The sequence below is a fragment of the Lynx rufus genome, unplaced genomic scaffold (assembly GCF_022079265.1).
Source record: "Lynx rufus isolate CCGP_SWC_20201006 ecotype Redwood Valley unplaced genomic scaffold, mLynRuf1.p SCAF_31, whole genome shotgun sequence".
Classification (NCBI taxonomy): domain Eukaryota; kingdom Metazoa; phylum Chordata; class Mammalia; order Carnivora; family Felidae; genus Lynx; species Lynx rufus.
The window spans coordinates 16,499-30,811 of NW_025814847.1; the positions used below are offsets into that span (position 1 = coordinate 16,499).

The 14,313-nt window shown below is 73.1% G+C and overlaps 12 non-coding genes across 12 annotated transcripts; 6 read left to right on the forward strand and 6 right to left on the reverse strand.

Moving 5' to 3' along the window:
* The first annotated feature begins 513 nt into the window (after positions 1-513).
* TRNAL-CAG (transfer RNA leucine (anticodon CAG)) lies at positions 514-596 on the forward strand. The gene has a single exon. It is a non-coding gene; the product is annotated as a tRNA-Leu (tRNA).
* A 1,555-nt stretch (positions 597-2,151) lies between these two features.
* Positions 2,152-2,222, forward strand: TRNAG-GCC (transfer RNA glycine (anticodon GCC)). The gene has a single exon. It is a non-coding gene; the product is annotated as a tRNA-Gly (tRNA).
* A 2,226-nt stretch (positions 2,223-4,448) lies between these two features.
* TRNAE-CUC (transfer RNA glutamic acid (anticodon CUC)) lies at positions 4,449-4,520 on the reverse strand. Its single transcript has one exon. It is a non-coding gene; the product is annotated as a tRNA-Glu (tRNA).
* A 305-nt stretch (positions 4,521-4,825) lies between these two features.
* Positions 4,826-4,897, reverse strand: TRNAG-UCC (transfer RNA glycine (anticodon UCC)). The gene has a single exon. It is a non-coding gene; the product is annotated as a tRNA-Gly (tRNA).
* Positions 4,898-5,677: 780 nt separating this feature from the next.
* TRNAD-GUC (transfer RNA aspartic acid (anticodon GUC)) lies at positions 5,678-5,749 on the reverse strand. Its single transcript has one exon. It is a non-coding gene; the product is annotated as a tRNA-Asp (tRNA).
* Positions 5,750-6,370: 621 nt separating this feature from the next.
* TRNAL-CAG (transfer RNA leucine (anticodon CAG)) lies at positions 6,371-6,453 on the forward strand. Its single transcript has one exon. It is a non-coding gene; the product is annotated as a tRNA-Leu (tRNA).
* Positions 6,454-8,020: 1,567 nt separating this feature from the next.
* TRNAG-GCC (transfer RNA glycine (anticodon GCC)) lies at positions 8,021-8,091 on the forward strand. The gene has a single exon. It is a non-coding gene; the product is annotated as a tRNA-Gly (tRNA).
* Positions 8,092-10,309: 2,218 nt separating this feature from the next.
* On the reverse strand, positions 10,310-10,381 carry TRNAE-CUC (transfer RNA glutamic acid (anticodon CUC)). The gene has a single exon. It is a non-coding gene; the product is annotated as a tRNA-Glu (tRNA).
* Positions 10,382-10,686: 305 nt separating this feature from the next.
* TRNAG-UCC (transfer RNA glycine (anticodon UCC)) lies at positions 10,687-10,758 on the reverse strand. Its single transcript has one exon. It is a non-coding gene; the product is annotated as a tRNA-Gly (tRNA).
* A 780-nt stretch (positions 10,759-11,538) lies between these two features.
* Positions 11,539-11,610, reverse strand: TRNAD-GUC (transfer RNA aspartic acid (anticodon GUC)). Its single transcript has one exon. It is a non-coding gene; the product is annotated as a tRNA-Asp (tRNA).
* A 621-nt stretch (positions 11,611-12,231) lies between these two features.
* TRNAL-CAG (transfer RNA leucine (anticodon CAG)) lies at positions 12,232-12,314 on the forward strand. Its single transcript has one exon. It is a non-coding gene; the product is annotated as a tRNA-Leu (tRNA).
* A 1,555-nt stretch (positions 12,315-13,869) lies between these two features.
* TRNAG-GCC (transfer RNA glycine (anticodon GCC)) lies at positions 13,870-13,940 on the forward strand. The gene has a single exon. It is a non-coding gene; the product is annotated as a tRNA-Gly (tRNA).
* Positions 13,941-14,313: the final 373 nt, after the last annotated feature.

A 14,313-nucleotide genomic window follows, 5' to 3' on the forward strand; every position in this document is an offset into this window, starting at 1 on the left:
CACCCGACCCCAGCCCCGCTTCGGCCCCCTCTCCCGCACGGCAGCCCCCGGCCCCGACTCCGAGTCCGCCCGGACCCGGGGCCCACACACGGACCCGGACGGCGCTCAGTACTCCCAACGAGCGCTGCCTCTCTCTCGTCTGCCAGGCGGGGCATCGCGCCGGGAGAAAAGGCCCCAGACGGCAAGCGGGACTGCGAGGGCGAGGGCGAGGGCGAGGGCGAGGAAGGCGGGGTGGGGAGCAGGGCAAGGGGCGCCGACGCTGCACGGGGCCTGCAGGGAGCTGGGGGTGGGGGTGCGACTGCGACGGGAGCCGCGCTGGCGGCGGCGGCGGCGGCGGCGGCGGCGGCGGCGGCGGCGGCGGCGAAGCGGCTGGCCGTGCTCCTCCGGGGCCGCCGCGCGTGTCTCGCCCCTTGCGCACCCACACAAGCCGCCAGCCGGGCGCCATGACGGCCAAGGACACCAGCGTTAGCGCCGCGTCCCAGCCAGGCCAGCGGCGACGCGCTCACACCCGCCGTCAGGATGGCCGAGCGGTCTAAGGCGCTGCGTTCAGGTCGCAGTCTCCCCTGGAGGCGTGGGTTCGAATCCCACTCCTGACACGCCCACCTTTTGGCCCGCCCCACACAGCAGCCACGCCACCCGGGCCTGGACCACACCCTCTCGCGGCCGCGGCCCGCCTCGCACCCGAGCACACGCTGCCGGGACCGAGCTCCAGCCCCTCCACCCTCGCCGCCTCGGGCTCTGAGCGCGCGCGCGCGCGCGCGCGCTCGCACACACACACACACGCACGCACTCCCCGGCGACTCCAGCGCCTTTCCACACCCGCAGGCTTCGCTGACTTCGCACCTGCTGCTTTCTGGAGGCTCTTTGGTCCTCCTTCTCGTCTATTCCCGCCCCTGCCCTCCTCACCCCGGCACTCGCGAACCAGCCCAGGCTGCAAAGCTCCCCGCGCTTCCCGCTCCCACATGTGGCCGCTGGACAGCGCCTGGCTCTTCCAGCCAGCCGTCCGCTTCCGCCGCCCCCGGGAACACGCACCCACCCCACCGGCACCCCGTGCTTTTCCCCCGGCCCTAGTCCATTCTCTCCACACCCTCCCGAGGCGGCCCACACGATTCTCCACCTGGGGCCTTCCCCTGGCCACACCTACCTGCCTGCCTGTCTGCCTCCCGGGAGCCATACAGCCCAGCCGTCTGCTGGCCAGCCGGCGGCGCGGACCCCTCCCTTCTGTGGGCCTGGCTCACGAGTCCAAGCCGGGAAGGTGGCTGCAGGGAGCAGTGAGCGGAAAGCCCTAGACCCCCCCGGGCCATCCAGCCGGGCGCCACGGCGCATCTGCTCGGGGAGGCCGCCGGCCGGCCGCTCCGCCCCAGCGTTCCTCCCGGATCCAAGACCGCCCTCCTGCCTCCCAACCTGTCAAGGCACCCAGCCGGACCCCTAGGGAGAGGCGCCGGCCAGCGCGCTCAGGCCTTTGCTCTCTTGGCCCGAGACGCACTCAGAGGCGCAGGCGGCGCTACCTGGCCTCTAACTCCGTCCGACAGACGCCGGCGCGAGCGCAAACACACACACACACACACACACACACACACACACACACACACACAAAGACACACAGCCCACCCATCCCCGCCCCCGGCCCCACGGCTCCACACACGAGAGGTCCGTTCCCCACCCCGTCCGCCGGGACACACACTGCACGCGCGAGAGAAACCATCCGCCAAAGGGACTTTGGCTCGGGGGCTGGGAGCAGCTGAAGGCAAGGTCCCTCGCCTGCCTGCACCTGCCACAGATGGCTCCGGCTGTTTGGGGTTCGGGCGCTGGCCGGGCTGGGTCCGGCTCCTGGCTGCCTCTGGGGACACGGGCAGGCTGTGGCGGCGGCCCTGGACCAGGGACAAAGCACAGGATGAGCCCAGTCCGCCTCCGTGCCTTCCTCTGCCCGGACGTCCGCGCCGCGCCGCGCCGCGCCCCGCCCCGCCCCGCCCCAGGGGCTGGCTCTCCGCGTGCCTGGAGCCTGTCTTGCAGACTGCCCGCCTCCTGCTCCCACGGAGAAGACGCTCACGCTCACGCTCACGCTCACGCTCACGCTCACTCCTGGCGGGGACCGGCAACGGAGGCGGCCGGCGCCGCTGGGGAAGCCCTCTGTGGACCACGTCCGTGGGCGCATGGGTGGTTCAGTGGTAGAATTCTCGCCTGCCACGCGGGAGGCCCGGGTTCGATTCCCGGCCCATGCAACGCGCCATCCCCTTTTGGCCCCGCAGCGCCAACTGCGCGCTACGCTTCCTCTCTCCCACCTTCAGAGCACCTGGCCAAAGCCACGTCTGCTCCTCTCTGGGGGCCCGCCCACGCCCCATCCCGTCCCCGCCCCTGCCCCTGCCGCACATTCCCTTCCTCCTCCCTGGCTCGCTCGCCCTGGGGACAAAACTCCGCCCGCCCGGGAGCCAAGGGCCCATCCGCGCCCGCCCGGACACCTGCCTTGCCCTTCTTTTCTTTAACGACGCTCGCCTCGCTCCAGTCTCCCGATTCACTGCAAGGAACGCATCCACGCACCAACTCGCGCTGCCACCCACACGCTCCTCCCCTTCCCTGGGCACCACCTCGCGCCCCCGCCCCTCCCACCAGCCCCTCCCACCCCGACACAGACACACACACACACACACACACACGCGCGCGCGCGCGAGCGCGCGCTCTGGCTCACTCTACCCACACTCCAGAAATCCTCCCCTTTTGCACAACCGGCGGAAACCAAGCTGCCGCGCCGGGAGGGTCGCTCACAGACTCCAGGTGGCACCGGCACCCGCACCCGCAAGACCCCAGCGTGCCTAACGTCATGGTCGCGCAGGCCCTTGATTCTCTGCGTCCCGCTTCGCCGCCGCGCTATCGTGCCAACGCGGCTTCCTCTTCCACCGCGAGAGCCACCCACGGCACCAAAGTCCACCACCGTCCTCCATCCCTCTCCCACCCCGACCTCCACCTCTCCTCCCCTCCACACACACCCACACGCACACACACACGCAAAAGCGAGGACTCCGAGGAAACTTCCCGTGGGCACGGGAAGCACCCGGAGACCCACGGCCGCCCGCGGCTCCTCCGCACCGCTGCAGGGGGCTTGTCCGGTTGAAGCGAGTGTGTCCCAGCAGGTGTGCGCGGCGCACCGGCTGACCGCTCGGCCTCGAGAGGGGACACCTCTGATCACAGAGCAAATCCCCGGCGGACAGGGGTGCCCAAGTTGGGGCGGGAAGGAGACTGAGGTGTGCGATGGACCTTGGGAGGCATCCACAGAAGAGGACGGATACAGACAGGGGTGGACAGAGGGACGGACGGCGCCTATCTTGGCGAGGCACGGGGCGAGGCGGGATGGGAAACTGTGAAACGTGCAACTGTGAAAAGTGTGCGTGAGTGGGGGGGGGGTGGGTGGTGGAGGACGCCGCTCATCGGGGGTGCGGGCTGGGGCGCGGAGGTGGCGAAAGGGACCACTGGGTAACACGCTGGCCCCTTTGCCAAAGGATGGAAGGGACCGACGTGTCCTGCAATTGGAATGACAAGTTGGCGACAAGTGCGCCCAGTCCCCCGGGGTGCCTCGACCGCCACCCACCTGCCTGGCTGCTGGGTTGTCTTCCCCCGTGGCTCCCACGGCACCTCCCCGCTGTCTCACCTCCAGTGCCCCGGGGAGTCCGGGCCGTGCCCGGATGCCTCTTCCCTCCTCCACCTCCCGGGCACGGCGGTCGGACTCTGTGCTCGCATCGGCGCCCAAGACCGGCGTGCCCCTGGGGTCCGCTGTCCGTCGCCGGGGAGAGACGCAGCCAGCCAGGTCGTGGCGCTCCCGCCCCGCGTGGGGCAGGGAAGCCGCCCGAGAGGTGGCAGGCCCGAGGGGGGCTGCTCGGCCAGGTGACGGGACTCAGGGCTGCGCGTGGCTCACCTGACCCACGCGCCCGGCACCGCCACCGCGGGCACCTCAGGAGGGAGGACAGGATGGCTCGTCAGCCTGGCCAGCTAGGAGCGCCACCGGAGGGGGCGGTGGGGGTCCGAGCGCACTCGGGGGGCAGGGGCGCCTGCGCACACTGGTGGTCCCGGCCGGGGACAGAGGCCGCCCCGCCCACTCGCGTCTCGGGCTGTGGAAGCGAAGGTGCCAGGCGAGCGCGTGCGCGGGGGGGGGGGGGGGGCGAAGGGGAGAGGCGATGCCGAGGGCCTCCGGTGGGCCAGCCAGGCCAAAAGGCTCGGACGGGCCGAGGTGGCAGGGCGAGGCCGGGGCCGCCCGTCGGGGCGTGGCAGGTGGCCTTGTGTGCACCCCTCCATCTTGGCGGCGGGGCCCGCGACAAGCTAGCCAGCTCTGGCCTGGCGTGCTGGCGTGGGCTAAAAGGGGGTGGTGCGGGTGCACTGGGGGCGAGACGGTGGGTGGCTCGGCTCGGCTCGGCCGGCCGGGAGGGGAGGCCCCGGAGGGCCAGAGGAAGAAGAAAGGCTTCCCTGACCGGGAATCGAACCCGGGCCGCGGCGGTGAGAGCGCCGAATCCTAACCACTAGACCACCAGGGAGCGACAGGCTGCGCGCCTGGCCTGCACCCCCTGGACCCAGCGCCTCCATTCCACCCACGCGGCTCCGCTTGGGCCCCGAGGCCCCTGCCTCTGCACGTCCAGCCGCCCGCGGGCCCCACGCAGTCCACCCGGCCCGCTGGCAGCACCCGCAAAACGCTGCGCGCCGGCCGCCCTCGCACCCGCACGCCGCCTCGGGCCACGTGCCCAGCGCCCAGCGCCCAGCGGGCCGGCACGCCGTCCCCCACTGCCAGCGCCCGGCGGGCCTGGCCAGGAGGGCCCCGGAGCGGCGCAAAAGGTCGGGCGGCTGCGTTGGCCGGGAATCGAACCCGGGTCAACTGCTTGGAAGGCAGCTATGCTCACCACTATACCACCAACGCTGCACGGCCCGGGCCGGCCCGACGCGGCCGGCCCAGGGTGCGCTCCGCGCCTTCTCGCCTTGGCGCTCTCTTGCCGCCGCCGCCGCCGCGCCTCCGCCGCCCGGCGCAGCCCTGCCCCGACGTCCCGCCCGGCCGCAGCTCTGCCCGGCCACCACGGGCTGCGGCCACCACGGGCTGCGGCCGCCCGGCGCCCCAGCCTCGCCCCTCCGACTCAGCTGCACCGGCCGGTCGCCGGGCACGCCCGCCCGCCCGCCCACCTGCCCGCCCCGCGCCCCGCGCCCCGCGCCCACCGCCGCCCGCCTCTGGAGGGCGCTCTGGCCGCCTGGCCGCTCTCGGGCCCTCGGAGGCCGGCTGGGGAGCCCCGCCACGTCCCCGGCCCGGCGTCTTCCGCGTCCTCCGCGGCCCGCAGCTAGCGGCCCAGCCCGGCCCCGCGCGGGAAGGAGCAGAGGGGGCGGGCGCCAGGCCACACCACCTCCCGCATCCAGACGGGACCGGACCCATCTGCCTCCCACCCGAGCGACACCCACGGCGGCTGCGCGGCTGGGCGGCTGGGCGGCACGTCGCCGAGGAGCTCGCTGTGGCTGCCGCGGGGACCACACGAGGCCCCGGCTGCGCGGTGGCGACCCAGCGTCCGGCCTCGAGCCACGCAAAGGGCTGGGGCCGGTGGACGGTGGGCAGGCCGGGCACGCGCCGCCGGACGGCCGAGAAGAAGCGCCCCTGCCCCTCGGGAGCAAGAGGTGGCACCCAGAGCTGCGCAGGCCACCAAAAAGGGCGTCTTGCCTCCCCGTCGGGGAATCGAACCCCGGTCTCCCGCGTGACAGGCGGGGATACTCACCACTATACTAACGAGGACGGCGGCGGCCGGCCACCCGGGCGCCCGACCCCTCTCCGGCTGCCTCCCCACGCCTGCCCCTGCCTGCCCTCGACGCCCTGCCCTGCACGGGCGCCCGACACGGGCCACGCCCCACCCGACCCCAGCCCCGCTTCGGCCCCCTCTCCCGCACGGCAGCCCCCGGCCCCGACTCCGAGTCCGCCCGGACCCGGGGCCCACACACGGACCCGGACGGCGCTCAGTACTCCCAACGAGCGCTGCCTCTCTCTCGTCTGCCAGGCGGGCATCGCGCCGGGAGAAAAGGCCCCAGACGGCAAGCGGGACTGCGAGGGCGAGGGCGAGGGCGAGGGCGAGGAAGGCGGGGTGGGGAGCAGGGCAAGGGGCGCCGACGCTGCACGGGGCCTGCAGGGAGCTGGGGGTGGGGGTGCGACTGCGACGGGAGCCGCGCTGGCGGCGGCGGCGGCGGCGGCGGCGGCGGCGGCGGCGGCGGCGAAGCGGCTGGCCGTGCTCCTCCGGGGCCGCCGCGCGTGTCTCGCCCCTTGCGCACCCACACAGCCGCCAGCCGGGCGCCATGACGGCCAAGGACACCAGCGTTAGCGCCGCGTCCCAGCCAGGCCAGCGGCGACGCGCTCACACCCGCCGTCAGGATGGCCGAGCGGTCTAAGGCGCTGCGTTCAGGTCGCAGTCTCCCCTGGAGGCGTGGGTTCGAATCCCACTCCTGACACGCCCACCTTTTGGCCCGCCCCACACAGCAGCCACGCCACCCGGGCCTGGACCACACCCTCTCGCGGCCGCGGCCCGCCTCGCACCCGAGCACACGCTGCCCGGGACCGAGCTCCAGCCCCTCCACCCTCGCCGCCTCGGGCTCTGAGCGCGCGCGCGCGCGCGCGCGCTCGCACACACACACGCACGCACGCACTCCCCGGCGACTCGAGCGCCTTTCCCACACCCGCAGGCTTCGCTGACTTCGCACCTGCTGCTTTCTGGAGGCTCTTTGGTCCTCCTTCTCGTCTATTCCCGCCCCTGCCCTCCTCACCCCGGCACTCGCGAACCAGCCCAGGCTGCAAAGCTCCCCGCGCTTCCCGCTCCCACATGTGGCCGCTGGACAGCGCCTGGCTCTTCCAGCCAGCCGTCCGCTTCCGCCGCCCCCGGGAACACGCACCCACCCCACCGGCACCCCGTGCTTTTCCCCCGGCCCTAGTCCATTCTCTCCACACCCTCCCGAGGCGGCCCACACGATTCTCCACCTGGGGGCCTTCCCCTGGCCACACCTACCTGCCTGCCTGTCTGCCTCCCGGGAGCCATACAGCCCAGCCGTCTGCTGGCCAGCCGGCGGCGCGGACCCCTCCCTTCTGTGGGCCTGGCTCACGAGTCCAAGCCGGGAAGGTGGCTGCAGGGAGCAGTGAGCGGAAGCCCTAGACCCCCCCCCCCGGGCCATCCAGCCGGGCGCCACGGCGCATCTCCTGGCTCGGGGAGGCCGCCGGCCGGCCGCTCCGCCCCAGCGTTCCTCCCGGATCCAAGACCGCCCTCCTGCCTCCCAACCTGTCAAGGCACCCAGCCGGACCCCTAGGGAGAGGCGCCGGCCAGCGCGCTCAGGCCTTTGCTCTCTTGGCCCGAGACGCACTCAGAGGCGCAGGCGGCGCTACCTGGCCTCTAACTCCGTCCGACAGACGCCGGCGCGAGCGCAAACACACACACACACACACACACACACACACACACACACACACACACACAAAGACACACAGCCCACCCATCCCCGCCCCCGGCCCCACGGCTCCACACACGAGAGGTCCGTTCCCCACCCCGTCCGCCGGGACACACACTGCACGCGCGAGAAAACCATCCGCCAAAGGGACTTTGGCTCGGGGCTGGGAGCAGCTGAAGGCAAGGTCCCTCGCCTGCCTGCACCTGCCACAGATGGCTCCGGCTGTTTGGGGTTCGGGCGCTGGCCGGGCTGGGTCCGGCTCCTGGCTGCCTCTGGGGACACGGGCAGGCTGTGGCGGCGGCCCTGGACCAGGGACAAAGCACAGGATGAGCCCAGTCCGCCTCCGTGCCTTCCTCTGCCCGGACGTCCGCGCCGCGCCGCGCCGCGCCCCGCCCCGCCCCGCCCCAGGGGCTGGCTCTCCGCGTGCCTGGAGCCTGTCTTGCAGACTGCCCGCCTCCTGCTCCCACGGAGAAGACGCTCACGCTCACGCTCACGCTCACGCTCACGCTCACTCCTGGCGGGGACCGGCAACGGAGGCGGCCGGCGCCGCTGGGGAAGCCCTCTGTGGACCACGTCCGTGGGCGCATGGGTGGTTCAGTGGTAGAATTCTCGCCTGCCACGCGGGAGGCCCGGGTTCGATTCCCGGCCCATGCAACGCGCCATCCCCTTTTGGCCCCGCAGCGCCAACTGCGCGCTACGCTTCCTCTCTCCCACCTTCAGAGCACCTGGCCAAAGCCACGTCTGCTCCTCTCTGGGGGCCCGCCCACGCCCCATCCCGTCCCCGCCCCTGCCCCTGCCGCACATTCCCTTCCTCCTCCCTGGCTCGCTCGCCCTGGGGACAAAACTCCGCCCGCCCGGGAGCCAAGGGCCCATCCGCGCCCGCCCGGACACCTGCCTTGCCCTTCTTTTCTTTAACGACGCTCGCCTCGCTCCAGTCTCCCGATTCACTGCAAGGAACGCATCCACGCACCAACTCGCGCTGCCACCCACACGCTCCTCCCCTTCCCTGGGCACCACCTCGCGCCCCCGCCCCTCCCACCAGCCCCTCCCACCCCGACACAGACACACACACACACACACACGCGCGCGCGCGCGCGCGCGCTCTGGCTCACTCTACCCACACTCCAGAAATCCTCCCCTTTTGCACAACCGGCGGAAACCAAGCTGCCGCGCCGGGAGGGTCGCTCACAGACTCCAGGTGGCACCGGCACCCGCACCCGCAAGACCCCAGCGTGCCTAACGTCATGGTCGCGCAGGCCCTTGATTCTCTGCGTCCCGCTTCGCCGCCGCGCTATCGTGCCAACGCGGCTTCCTCTTCCACCGCGAGAGCCACCCACGGCACCAAAGTCCACCACCGTCCTCCATCCCTCTCCCACCCCGACCTCCACCTCTCCTCCCCTCCACACACACCCACACGCACACACACACGCAAAAGCGAGGACTCCGAGGAAACTTCCCGTGGGCACGGGAAGCACCCGGAGACCCACGGCCGCCCGCGGCTCCTCCGCACCGCTGCAGGGGGCTTGTCCGGTTGAAGCGAGTGTGTCCCAGCAGGTGTGCGCGGCGCACCGGCTGACCGCTCGGCCTCGAGAGGGGACACCTCTGATCACAGAGCAAATCCCCGGCGGACAGGGGTGCCCAAGTTGGGGCGGGAAGGAGACTGAGGTGTGCGATGGACCTTGGGAGGCATCCACAGAAGAGGACGGATACAGACAGGGGTGGACAGAGGGACGGGCGGCGCCTATCTTGGCGAGGCACGGGGCGAGGCGGGATGGGAAACTGTGAAACGTGCAACTGTGAAAAGTGTGCGTGAGTGGGGGGGGGGTGGGTGGTGGAGGACGCCGCTCATCGGGGGTGCGGGCTGGGGCGCGGAGGTGGCGAAAGGGACCACTGGGTAACACGCTGGCCCCTTTGCCAAAGGATGGAAGGGACCGACGTGTCCTGCAATTGGAATGACAAGTTGGCGACAAGTGCGCCCAGTCCCCCGGGGTGCCTCGACCGCCACCCACCTGCCTGGCTGCTGGGTTGTCTTCCCCCGTGGCTCCCACGGCACCTCCCCGCTGTCTCACCTCCAGTGCCCCGGGGAGTCCGGGCCGTGCCCGGATGCCTCTTCCCTCCTCCACCTCCCGGGCACGGCGGTCGGACTCTGTGCTCGCATCGGCGCCCAAGACCGGCGTGCCCCTGGGGTCCGCTGTCCGTCGCCGGGGAGAGACGCAGCCAGCCAGGTCGTGGCGCTCCCGCCCCGCGTGGGGCAGGGAAGCCGCCCGAGAGGTGGCAGGCCCGAGGGGGGCTGCTCGGCCAGGTGACGGGACTCAGGGCTGCGCGTGGCTCACCTGACCCACGCGCCCGGCACCGCCACCGCGGGCACCTCAGGAGGGAGGACAGGATGGCTCGTCAGCCTGGCCAGCTAGGAGCGCCACCGGAGGGGGCGGTGGGGGTCCGAGCGCACTCGGGGGGCAGGGGCGCCTGCGCACACTGGTGGTCCCGGCCGGGGACAGAGGCCGCCCCGCCCACTCGCGTCTCGGGCTGTGGAAGCGAAGGTGCCAGGCGAGCGCGTGCGCGGGGGGGGGGGGGGCGAAGGGGAGAGGCGATGCCGAGGGCCTCCGGTGGGCCAGCCAGGCCAAAAGGCTCGGACGGGCCGAGGTGGCAGGGCGAGGCCGGGGCCGCCCGTCGGGGCGTGGCAGGTGGCCTTGTGTGCACCCCTCCATCGTGGCGGCGGGGCCCGCGACAAGCTAGCCAGCTCTGGCCTGGCGTGCTGGCGTGGGCTAAAAGGGGGTGGTGCGGGTGCACTGGGGGCGAGACGGTGGGTGGCTCGGCTCGGCTCGGCCAGCCGGGAGGGGAGGCCCCGGAGGGCCAGAGGAAGAAGAAAGGCTTCCCTGACCGGGAATCGAACCCGGGCCGCGGCGGTGAGAGCGCCGAATCCTAACCACTAGACCACCAGGGAGCGACAGGCTGCGCGCCTGGCCTGCACCCCCTGGACCCAGCGCCTCCATTCCACCCACGCGGCTCCGCTTGGGCCCCGAGGCCCCTGCCTCTGCACGTCCAGCCGCCCGCGGGCCCCACGCAGTCCACCCGGCCCGCTGGCAGCACCCGCAAAACGCTGCGCGCCGGCCGCCCTCGCACCCGCACGCCGCCTCGGGCCACGTGCCCAGCGCCCAGCGCCCAGCGGGCCGGCACGCCGTCCCCCACTGCCAGCGCCCGGCGGGCCTGGCCAGGAGGGCCCCGGAGCGGCGCAAAAGGTCGGGCGGCTGCGTTGGCCGGGAATCGAACCCGGGTCAACTGCTTGGAAGGCAGCTATGCTCACCACTATACCACCAACGCTGCACGGCCCGGGCCGGCCCGACGCGGCCGGCCCAGGGTGCGCTCCGCGCCTTCTCGCCTTGGCGCTCTCTTGCCGCCGCCGCCGCCGCGCCTCCGCCGCCCGGCGCAGCCCTGCCCCGACGTCCCGCCCGGCCGCAGCTCTGCCCGGCCACCACGGGCTGCGGCCACCACGGGCTGCGGCCGCCCGGCGCCCCAGCCTCGCCCCTCCGACTCAGCTGCACCGGCCGGTCGCCGGGCACGCCCGCCCGCCCGCCCACCTGCCCGCCCCGCGCCCCGCGCCCCGCGCCCACCGCCGCCCGCCTCTGGAGGGCGCTCTGGCCGCCTGGCCGCTCTCGGGCCCTCGGAGGCCGGCTGGGGAGCCCCGCCACGTCCCCGGCCCGGCGTCTTCCGCGTCCTCCGCGGCCCGCAGCTAGCGGCCCAGCCCGGCCCCGCGCGGGAAGGAGCAGAGGGGGCGGGCGCCAGGCCACACCACCTCCCGCATCCAGACGGGACCGGACCCATCTGCCTCCCACCCGAGCGACACCCACGGCGGCTGCGCGGCTGGGCGGCTGGGCGGCACGTCGCCGAGGAGCTCGCTGTGGCTGCCGCGGGGACCACACGAGGCCCCGGCTGCGCGGTGGCGACCCAGCGTCCGGCCTCGAGCCACGCAAAGGGCTGGGGCCGGTGGACGGTGGGCAGGCCGGGCACGCGCCGCCGGACGGCCGAGAAGAAGCGCCCCTGCCCCTCGGGAGCAAGAGGTGGCACCCAGAGCTGCGCAGGCCACCAAAAAGGGCGTCTTGCCTCCCCGTCGGGGAATCGAACCCCGGTCTCCCGCGTGACAGGCGGGGATACTCACCACTATACTAACGAGGACGGCGGCGGCCGGCCACCCGGGCGCCCGACCCCTCTCCGGCTGCCTCCCCACGCCTGCCCCTGCCTGCCCTCGACGCCCTGCCCTGCACGGGCGCCCGACACGGGCCACGCCCCACCCGACCCCAGCCCCGCTTCGGCCCCCTCTCCCGCACGGCAGCCCCCGGCCCCGACTCCGAGTCCGCCCGGACCCGGGGCCCACACACGGACCCGGACGGCGCTCAGTACTCCCAACGAGCGCTGCCTCTCTCTCGTCTGCCAGGCGGGCATCGCGCCGGGAGAAAAGGCCCCAGACGGCAAGCGGGACTGCGAGGGCGAGGGCGAGGGCGAGGGCGAGGAAGGCGGGGTGGGGAGCAGGGCAAGGGGCGCCGACGCTGCACGGGGCCTGCAGGGAGCTGGGGGTGGGGGTGCGACTGCGACGGGAGCCGCGCTGGCGGCGGCGGCGGCGGCGGCGGCGGCGGCGGCGGCGGCGGCGAAGCGGCTGGCCGTGCTCCTCCGGGGCCGCCGCGCGTGTCTCGCCCCTTGCGCACCCACACAGCCGCCAGCCGGGCGCCATGACGGCCAAGGACACCAGCGTTAGCGCCGCGTCCCAGCCAGGCCAGCGGCGACGCGCTCACACCCGCCGTCAGGATGGCCGAGCGGTCTAAGGCGCTGCGTTCAGGTCGCAGTCTCCCCTGGAGGCGTGGGTTCGAATCCCACTCCTGACACGCCCACCTTTTGGCCCGCCCCACACAGCAGCCACGCCACCCGGGCCTGGACCACACCCTCTCGCGGCCGCGGCCCGCCTCGCACCCGAGCACACGCTGCCCGGGACCGAGCTCCAGCCCCTCCACCCTCGCCGCCTCGGGCTCTGAGCGCGCGCGCGCGCGCGCGCTCGCACACACACACACACGCACGCACTCCCCGGCGACTCCAGCGCCTTTCCCACACCCGCAGGCTTCGCTGACTTCGCACCTGCTGCTTTCTGGAGGCTCTTTGGTCCTCCTTCTCGTCTATTCCCGCCCCTGCCCTCCTCACCCCGGCACTCGCGAACCAGCCCAGGCTGCAAAGCTCCCCGCGCTTCCCGCTCCCACATGTGGCCGCTGGACAGCGCCTGGCTCTTCCAGCCAGCCGTCCGCTTCCGCCGCCCCCGGGAACACGCACCCACCCCACCGGCACCCCGTGCTTTTCCCCCGGCCCTAGTCCATTCTCTCCACACCCTCCCGAGGCGGCCCACACGATTCTCCACCTGGGGGCCTTCCCCTGGCCACACCTACCTGCCTGCCTGTCTGCCTCCCGGGAGCCATACAGCCCAGCCGTCTGCTGGCCAGCCGGCGGCGCGGACCCCTCCCTTCTGTGGGCCTGGCTCACGAGTCCAAGCCGGGAAGGTGGCTGCAGGGAGCAGTGAGCGGAAGCCCTAGACCCCCCCGGGCCATCCAGCCGGGCGCCACGGCGCATCTCCTGGCTCGGGGAGGCCGCCGGCCGGCCGCTCCGCCCCAGCGTTCCTCCCGGATCCAAGACCGCCCTCCTGCCTCCCAACCTGTCAAGGCACCCAGCCGGACCCCTAGGGAGAGGCGCCGGCCAGCGCGCTCAGGCCTTTGCTCTCTTGGCCCGAGACGCACTCAGAGGCGCAGGCGGCGCTACCTGGCCTCTAACTCCGTCCGACAGACGCCGGCGCGAGCGCAAACACACACACACACACACACACACACACACACACACACACACAAAGACACACAGCCCACCCATCCCCGCCCCCGGCCCCACGGCTCCACACACGAGAGGTCCGTTCCCCACCCCGTCCGCCGGGACACACACTGCACGCGCGAGAAAACCATCCGCCAAAGGGACTTTGGCTCGGGGCTGGGAGCAGCTGAAGGCAAGGTCCCTCGCCTGCCTGCACCTGCCACAGATGGCTCCGGCTGTTTGGGGTTCGGGCGCTGGCCGGGCTGGGTCCGGCTCCTGGCTGCCTCTGGGGACACGGGCAGGCTGTGGCGGCGGCCCTGGACCAGGGACAAAGCACAGGATGAGCCCAGTCCGCCTCCGTGCCTTCCTCTGCCCGGACGTCCGCGCCGCGCCGCGCCGCGCCCCGCCCCGCCCCGCCCCAGGGGCTGGCTCTCCGCGTGCCTGGAGCCTGTCTTGCAGACTGCCCGCCTCCTGCTCCCACGGAGAAGACGCTCACGCTCACGCTCACGCTCACGCTCACGCTCACTCCTGGCGGGGACCGGCAACGGAGGCGGCCGGCGCCGCTGGGGAAGCCCTCTGTGGACCACGTCCGTGGGCGCATGGGTGGTTCAGTGGTAGAATTCTCGCCTGCCACGCGGGAGGCCCGGGTTCGATTCCCGGCCCATGCAACGCGCCATCCCCTTTTGGCCCCGCAGCGCCAACTGCGCGCTACGCTTCCTCTCTCCCACCTTCAGAGCACCTGGCCAAAGCCACGTCTGCTCCTCTCTGGGGGCCCGCCCACGCCCCATCCCGTCCCCGCCCCTGCCCCTGCCGCACATTCCCTTCCTCCTCCCTGGCTCGCTCGCCCTGGGGACAAAACTCCGCCCGCCCGGGAGCCAAGGGCCCATCCGCGCCCGCCCGGACACCTGCCTTGCCCTTCTTTTCTTTAACGACGCTCGCCTCGCTCCAGTCTCCCGATTCACTGCAAGGAACGCATCCACGCACCAACTCGCGCTGCCACCCACACGCTCCTCCCCTTCCCTGGGCACCACCTCGCGCCCC